Source organism: Eutrema salsugineum, unplaced genomic scaffold (assembly GCF_000478725.1).
Source record: "Eutrema salsugineum unplaced genomic scaffold, Eutsalg1_0 scaffold_11, whole genome shotgun sequence".
NCBI lineage: Eukaryota > Viridiplantae > Streptophyta > Magnoliopsida > Brassicales > Brassicaceae > Eutrema > Eutrema salsugineum.
Window position 1 is genome coordinate 2,632,798 of NW_006256901.1, and position 8,929 is coordinate 2,641,726.

The following is an 8,929-nucleotide window of genomic DNA, read 5'->3' on the forward strand; positions in this document are numbered from 1 at the left end:
GAATGGTCAGAGTTCCCCGGCGCATCGAAATAAGCATTAGAAGCAGGAAAGGTAGATTGCCAAGCCTCATTTATAAGAGCACGATCGAGCTTACGAGCCTTTGGATTAGAAAGAGATTTATTGCTCCTTGTAAAAATACATCCTCTCGTGGACATGTCGAAGAGACCAGCCTCCAATAAACAGTCCTGAAAATCAGTGATACCAGCAATTGGTACATTACTAGGGAGGAGAGAATAAACTTCATCCATAGAAAGGACCTGATTAAAATCACCCATCAGCAGAAAAGGAGATTCAGCAAGAAGCGGAAGAGCAGCGAATTCCTTAATTTTATTCCAGAGATTAAAGAGTTCCTCTCTCGTGTTCCTCGCGTAAATGAACGCCACGGTGAAAGACTGACTTGTTGAGGGGTAGAAAATACCACATAAAACTAATTGGGGAGACTTGAAGTAAGTAACAAGGGATAGAAGAGTGCTCCATAATACTATAATCCTTCCGTTAGGAGCTTCCTCAGAGTAATTAGCATCATACCTCCAACCTGGAAAAGATCTGGTCATTATATCTGGAAGAGAAGAATCTTGCACATGCGTTTCCAACAGACCCCCAAAAACGGGTCGATTAGCCAAAATCCATTTTTTAAACGAAGACTGTCTTGCGTTGCCGTTTAGGCCTCTGATATTCCAAAATAAACACTTCATAAGAAGTCAAAAAGGGGATAGTGCAAAGCACTTGGGCTTTCAAAAGGGGGGGGGGGGAGATCGCAACTGTGATTGCCCCGAAGAAGCAGAAACAGGAATATAAACAGCAGGTCGGCCTGAAGAGGCCACAAAAGGGGGAGAGGACTCCGACGAAGAAAGCAAGAGCATATGTTGACGCAGCTTCTTCCTAGCCTTCCTCCGGGAAGAAACAGAGGAGGAAGAGGCAGACACTTCCTCAAGAGAGGCAATGCGACTTCGCAGAACTGCTTGAGTCTTCGAATGATAATCTCCTCCTCCTCAAATTGAGAGGTGGTGACCGGAATTACAGAGGAGCGACTGGCAGAGGACACAGCAGGATGAGGAAGAACCTTTGACCGCTTAACAACAAGGGTCCAATCATCAGGGGAGGAACCCGCAGACACGGAGCTAGGGTTCGAAACCAAACGAGGGGATCCAGGAAGGCTTTGAGACTGTCGAGTCTCCTCCAAACATAGAGCATTACCACAAGAAAAAAGAGCCAAATCAGCAACAACATCCACAGCATTGGCAGAGAGAGGATCCGACGGACCAACCACCAGAAGAGCAGAGAGAATAAGACAAAGCATGGGGACAGCGCAGACCGAGATGCCCAAACTCACCACAAGAACCACAGCGAGGAGGGAGCTTGGGGAATTCCACAGAGACAAGGACAGAGTTATTGAATTTATCCAAGATGCAAACAGATTTAGGTCGGGCTTTAGCCAATTCGACAACCACCTTGAGTTTAACAACACCATTTGTGAAGCGAGCAATCTTTGGAAATTCCGAATGAACAGGGAGACCAACGCCAGAAGCAATAGTGCTGAAACCGACAAGAGACCATAGTTCCGGGGGTACATTCTGAAACAGAACCCAAACCGGAGCAAAATCGAGCTTCATAGGAGCAAGGTTGATCAGAAGGGACTATTTTGTAACAGTGAATGAGCAGTTCTCAGAATGCCAGAAACCAATGTCTAGCGCCCAATGTCTTGTGACCTCACAGGGAATGAAGATAAAGCAGACGCAAGGAGAGTGAAACTTGACCGAGATTTTACCTTGCTTCCCCCAAATGGGGTTAAGATCTTGAAAAATTTTCTCTGGAGAAGGAGGACATCCGTGAAAATAAGCGACGAGGTGATTCTTCCAGATCTAGGAAGAGCCGAGAACAATCGAGTCCGGGGCCGCGATAGTGGGAATACCATCGGCGGAAAAGGTAGGAGACGCGATTTTGGAGAGATTCTGAAAGGAGGATTTAAATTTCGAAACCCATGGAACAGGGGCTTTTGCTGGTTCCCGAGAGACAAGAGGGGAAACACTCGCAGAAGCCAGAGGAAGAGGCACGAGAAGAACCGGAGTTACCACATCTGGAAACAGAGAGCTCACCGACAAAAGAGGACGCGAGGAGCAAGGAGGGGGAGGCGACCGACAGAGGAAACACAGATCATCCGGAGGGTCGGGAGGATGGCGAAGCGGGGAAGCAGCGACCGACATATCAAAGATTAGAGAAGGGGAGAGAGTTCTCGTCGGCGAGCGTGAGGCTTTGCCGACGGCGGCGCTTCGGAGAAACCCTAATCGCCTATTTTAGAGAGAAGAGAGAGAGAGAGTTTAAGAGCGAGAAGTTGTAAAAATGTAAATCTTATTAAAATTCGCCATTACAATTGGCAAGAGCAGGGTAGTCCATGCCAAAATGTAAACCTTTTTCATGTCTTTTCTTGTGATTCACAAAAAGAAAAATACCTATATAAGTTAGAATATGATTATGTGAATACTTTATTAAAGAGGAGATTTCATATATATATATATATATATATATATATATACACAAGGAGACTCAGAGTTAAACTATGTTTCATGGTCCAGATTGTTGAAAACATAGTCATGATCCATTATATTCAGTCTATATGTGGTTCGGTATCACAGAGATATTTAGAACTTTAGGGTACCGAACAAAGAAAAAAACTGTCAGAAATGTTTTCACTTAATCAAATTATTGATCTGCCTTTTGGACCAGCTCAAAGCAGGCCCATATTAGTGACATACATGTGTGCGTATGCGTACCTTATTTAGATATGTATTTTGATTTAGACCTTTATTAATATAGCTGATATTAAATATTATATTTAAGCAGCAAAAATAGTAAGTAGTAATCTAGTAGTATGATGCTGAAGCTGTATGTTTTTATTAATATACATATTTTAAATAATTAGTAGAGTTGTGAATAATTGTATATATTTTTCAAAAAAAATATTTAATATATTTATTTATTAATTTGTGGTTTATTTTATTTATAATATAGATTTTTAATTATTTTATATATTTATTTATACTTATTAAATTATCACTTAATTATAATAGTATTTTTAAAATAAAAGTAATAAATATTAATATTAACATGTAAAATTTATATTTTAATATAAATATAATTTTTGATGTTATTTTAACAAAATAAATTAGTTATATAAAATTATTTTGATGTTATTTTAAAAGCATAGAGGAAAGAGCATTTAAAAAACTATTTGAATGATTTAAAACATAATGTTTATCTAAAAGCTTTACCAATCAAAGCTTTAATATATAGTCTTATACCTCGAATGTACGCGTTAGAATTAGATGGTAAAAAGTAAGAGATAATTACGGAGAATTTGGACAAGATGGTGAGGTGGTGTGTTTCAGTTTCTCACGAAAGTAAAGTCTATACTCTTCTATAGGTTCTCAAAATTTCTTCTAGAAACCAATGCTCAAGAAAATCATATATGAAGCACACAATTAAAACTCAAGACCACACAAAATTTTGAGCAAAAAAAGAAATACGAAAAATTTCAAAGGTTCCCTTCCAATATTTTCGTTTCTTACCAAAAGAGTGGTGATTTAGTGGTAGTACAAGAGGGTTGATTCCTTTGTTCGGAGTTTAAATCTCCTTTGGAACAGAAAGGTATTCTTTAAATCGAAATAAATTCCAGAATTGGAGGAGATTATGAGTGGAAACTCCCATGATTTATATAAAATAAAATTGTATCAATTCATTACCATTCGGACTACATTTGTATCTATTAAAAAAATAGTAATAACATTATTGATATTTATTCCTTTATAGTATAGAAAATCAACATTAACAAAACTATGACGTTGACGTCTTAAAAAAGGAAAACTATGATCATGCAATTGAGTTGGACATATATCATACAACGGCTTATAGTTCGCCCCACGTTTGCATTAAGGCCAAAGTAGCCTAACCTCTTGCCGTGACAATGTCGTTCTAGGCAATGATTCACCGTTCATTTTTCTGTTTTCATTTTATATTTTAATAAATATTTGTTTCTTGTCCTTTTCACTTTTAGTCTTTACTATTTGTCCTTTTTTGTAGATACGTATATATACACTTCTTTTTCTAATAGCTCACCTTTTACCGTCATAGCTTCATATCACGTTGGCTCGTTTTACTTGTCCATTTGAGTAAATCTATATGCATTTACTTGTCCTGTTGTCCATTCGAATCTATTTCCAACTTTCGAACAAGGAGGTGAACATCATAAGTAAGCTCCTATTTCTATATGTTTTGTGGAAGGAATGGAATTAATGATTTAACAAAAAAAAGGAAAGGAATTAATGTTCGGATGCCCAAACTTGTTGTGGTTTAGTGGCAAATTATTTAGGGAAAAGAGTATGGATTCTCACAGGAGTCCAACAACTCAGCTATTGGGCTGTGATGAAATAAACCGCAAAAGCCCAATAGCTGCAGGCCCAGTTCGCAGTTATCAAGAAAAGTGTGAAGAAATATCTCTGCTTCAAAAACAGAATTGTACCGTACAGAGCATGAAGAAGACAGGCTGTAATGTGGTCCTGCGCAACAAGTTTGAGTGTTTACCGATTTGTGGCTAGTAGTTCACATAGGGACAGATGTTTTTTGTCTGTGTATATGCGCTCTTAGGGTTTCTAGAACATCTATGAGTCTTGCACTATATAAGCAATGTTTTGTCATTGATGTAAGGTTATCGTTGAAAGTTAATACTAAAACTATTCAGCCTCCTTGTTATATTATGGTATCAGAGCCTCTCTAAACCCTAACAAGTTGCTGTAATGGTAGAAGCTCAAACACTTTATCCCTTTCCCACCAACATTCATGTCTCAAGTTCAGTCACGATAAAGCTCAATGAAAGTAACTATCTTCTTTGGAAAGTCCAGTTCGAAGCTCTCCTTCGCAGTCATAAGCTGCTTGGCTTTGTCAATGGCCAAATGCAAGCTCCAGCAACCACCGTCACGGTTGTCAACAATGGTGTCAATGTCACAACACCGAATCCTGAATATGAAGCATGGATCTGTACCGACCAGCTCATTCAGTCTTGGCTTTTTGGAACCTTTACAGAAGAGGTTCTTGGTTATGTTCATGGTTTGTCTACGGCTCAAGAAGTATGGCTTTCTCTTGCAGACAACTTCAACAAAAGCTCAGTTGCAAGGGAGTTTGATCTTTGTCGTTGCCTTCAATGTCTCACCACCAAAGGAGGTGACTTTTCTCAATATTGTCGAGATTTTAGAGCTCTCTGCGACCAGCTAAGCTCTATTGGTAAACCGGTTGAAGAATCCATGAAGATCTTCACCTTTATGAATGGATTAACCCGTGAATATGACCCAATCATCACAGTTGTCCAGAGCTTGATGTCTCGCCTCCCAACTCCTTCCTTTGGTGATGTTGTATCTGAAATCTCAGCCTTTCACGCTCGTCTCAAGTCCTATGAGACTCCAGCCGATATCACTCCGTTCACTGCCTTCCAGACTCAGCAATCTGGCTATAACAACTCAGCTCAACGTGGCCGTAGGAACAACTATTCTCGACCAAACAACTATGGAAACCGTGGACGTGGAGGATATTCTACAAGGGGTCGAGGTTTCACTCAACATGCTAATAACTCTGGGAGGAACTCAAACCAGTCCAACAATCGCCCAGTCTGTCAGATCTGTGGCCGTATAGGTCACTCAGCGATTGACTGTTGGAACAGGTTCGATCATGCATACCAGAACACTGATGTTCCTCAAGCTCTCACTGCAATTCAAGTGTCTGATGTTGCAGGGAAAGAATGGTATCCAGACTCAGGCGCGACAGCTCACATTACCTCCTTGGCATCCTCTCTGCAGAACACCACTCCATACAATGGTCCAGAGAGTGTTATGGTTGGTAATGGACAACAACTCCCTATCACTCACATCGGTTCCACAGACATCACTACTCCACAAGGTAGTATTTCCTTATTAGATGTTCTGGTATGTCCTGAGATACAGAAGTCTCTATTATCCATCTCAAAACTATGTGATGATTATCCTTGTGGTGTGTTTTTTGATGCTAATTGGGTATATGTCATTGACTTACACACTCAAAGAGTGGTGACCAAAGGACCTCGTCTTGATAAGCTGTATGTGTTGAGGAACTCGGAATTTGGTGCCTTCTACTCAAACAGGCAGGTGACCGTAAGTGATATGGTGTGGCACAGGCGCTTGGGTCATGCAAACTTCCAAGTTCTTCAGCATTTGAAGTCTACTAAGGAAATATCTAGCAATAAGGAGTCCAACTCCACAGTTTGTGAGTCAAATGAGCAAGAGCTCTTAGTTACCATTTTTCCCTTCTTTGTCTACTGCTTTGGGACCACTAGATCAAATTCATTGTGATCTCTGGAGACCTTCTCCTATTGTATCCAATCAAGGATTTAGATATTATGCTATTCTAGTTGATGATTTCTCAAGATTCTCATGGTTGTTCCCTCTTAAAGCAAAGTCTGAGTTCTTTCAAGTATTTGTGGCATTTCAAAAACAAGTTGAGAATCAATATAACAAAAAGATTAAGCTCTTTCAAAGTGATGGAGGTGGTGAGTTCACAAGTAATATGTTTAGACGTCATTTGTCTAATCATGGTATTCATCATCGGTTGTCCTGTCCTGCAACTCCTCAACAAAATGGCCTTGCAGAACGCAAGCATCGCCATCTCACTGAGCTTGCATTGGCGATGTTCCAAAGTAAAGTCCCTTTCAAATACTGGGTGGAGGCCTTCTACACAGCCAACTTTGTGAGTAATTTATTCCCCTCCACTCCTCTGCAGTTCAAGACTCCGTTTGAAGCTCTACATAACAAGAAACCTGACTATTCCTTCTTGAGAGTCTTCGGGTCAGCCTGTTATCCATGTCTTTGATCTTATGCCACACACAAATTTGATCCTAGATCTCTGCAATGCATTTTTCTGGGATACAATGCTCAATACAAAGGCTATAGGTGTATTTATCCCCCCACAGGAAGGATATATATCTCACGACATGTCTTATTTGATGAAGATATATATCCTTTTGCTGATCGGTATAAGGACTATGTTGCTCCTTATTCCACTCCTCTTCTTAGAGCGTGGCAATCTGCTCCACATATTCCACATCACCTTCCAACAGGCCCAGTTCAAGCTCCTTTGGTTCCTTCTCCGTTACAAGATACAGAGGAGATGGTTATTTTCTGATAACAGGTAATAATTGAGAGAGAAATACATCAAGTTCCTTGTGATCCTCCACCTGAACCTGAAAGAACTCATCCTATGACCACAAGGCTTCAAAGTGGGATCCGGAAACCGAATCCACGCTATGCTTTGCTCACGCGGACTAACCTTCCTTCAGTTCCCAAAACCATTACTTCTGCTCTCAAGGATGAAGGATGGAATAATGCGTGTAATGAAGAGATGACAGCTCAACAACTGAATGGAACGTGGTCTTTAGTTCCTTTTGTGCCAGGGATGAATGTTCTAGGGTGCAGATGGATATTCACTGTCAAAACAAAGGCTGATGGTTCCCTAGACAAACTCAAAGCTCGTCTGGTTGCGAGAGGTTATACACAAGAAGAAGGGGTCGACTTTATTGAAACATTTAGTCCTGTTGTACGTACTACAATACGGATTATGCTGAATGTTGCAGTTGCAAAGGATTGGTCTGTTACACATCTTGATGTCAAGAATGCTTTCTTACATGGGGAGATTCAAGAGGAAGTGTTCATGGAACAACCTCCAGGTTTTGTTGATCCTGATTGTCCCACTCATGTGTGTAAACTTCATAAAGCCCTCTATGGCCTTAAACAAGCTCCCTGGGCATGGTTTAACAAGTTTACAACGTTTCTCATTGAATTTGGTTTCAAGTGCAGCAATGCCGATCCTTCATTGTTCACATATCATTATGGAGGTCATACTCTTTATCTTATTCTCTATGTTGATGATGTTTTGCTCACAGGAAGCTCTCCACATCTCATCAATGGGCTGATCACTGAACTCAGTAGTAGATTCTCCATGAAGAACTTGGGAGCTCCTACGTATTTCCTCGGGATACAAATACAGAGTCATGACAGAGGTCTATTCTTAAATCAGTCCAAATATGCAGAAGAAATCTTGTTTGAAGCTGGTATGGCAGAGGCAAATCCAATGCCAACTCCCCTACCACTTTGTCTGGATGAAGCATATAAGGATACAAAGCTGTTTCCTGAACCAACCTACTTCCGGAGCCTTGCTGGAAAGCTTCAATACCTGACTCTAACGAGACCGGACATTCAATTTGCGATCAACTTCATATGCCAGCGAATGCATTCTCCGACTGAGTCTGATTTTGCGTTACTAAAACGGGTTCTTCGCTACATAAGAGGTACAAGCTCCTATGGTCTGTTCATCAACAAAGACAGCTCACCAGCCCTAAACGCATTCAGTGATATCGACTGGGCTGGTGTCAGGATACACGGCAGTCAACGACAGGATTCTGTGTTTTGTTGGGTTCAAATATTGTGTCATGGAGTGCAAAATGTCAACCTACTGTATCACGGTCGTCGACAGAAGCAGAGTACCGGGCCCTTGCTATCACAGCTGCAGAATTCACCTGGATCAATTATCTTCTTCGCGATCTAGGTGTTCCTCAGTCAGCTCCAGCTCTGCTTCAATGTGATAACAAGTCTGCGGTTCAACTGTCAGCTAATCCTGGTTTTCACAGCAGATCGAAGCATATTGAGGTGGATTATCACTATATTTGTGAGAGAGTCGCTCTTGGTGTGGTTGAAGTCCGGCATATTCCGGCGACAGAACAGTTGGCCGATATATTTACAAAGTCTCTCCCGCGCAAATCATTTGTTGACCTTCGCAGAAAACTTGGTGTTGGGCTTCTCCCAGACACAAGTTTGAGGGAGGGTGAAAGGAGTCCAACAACTCAGCTATTGGACTG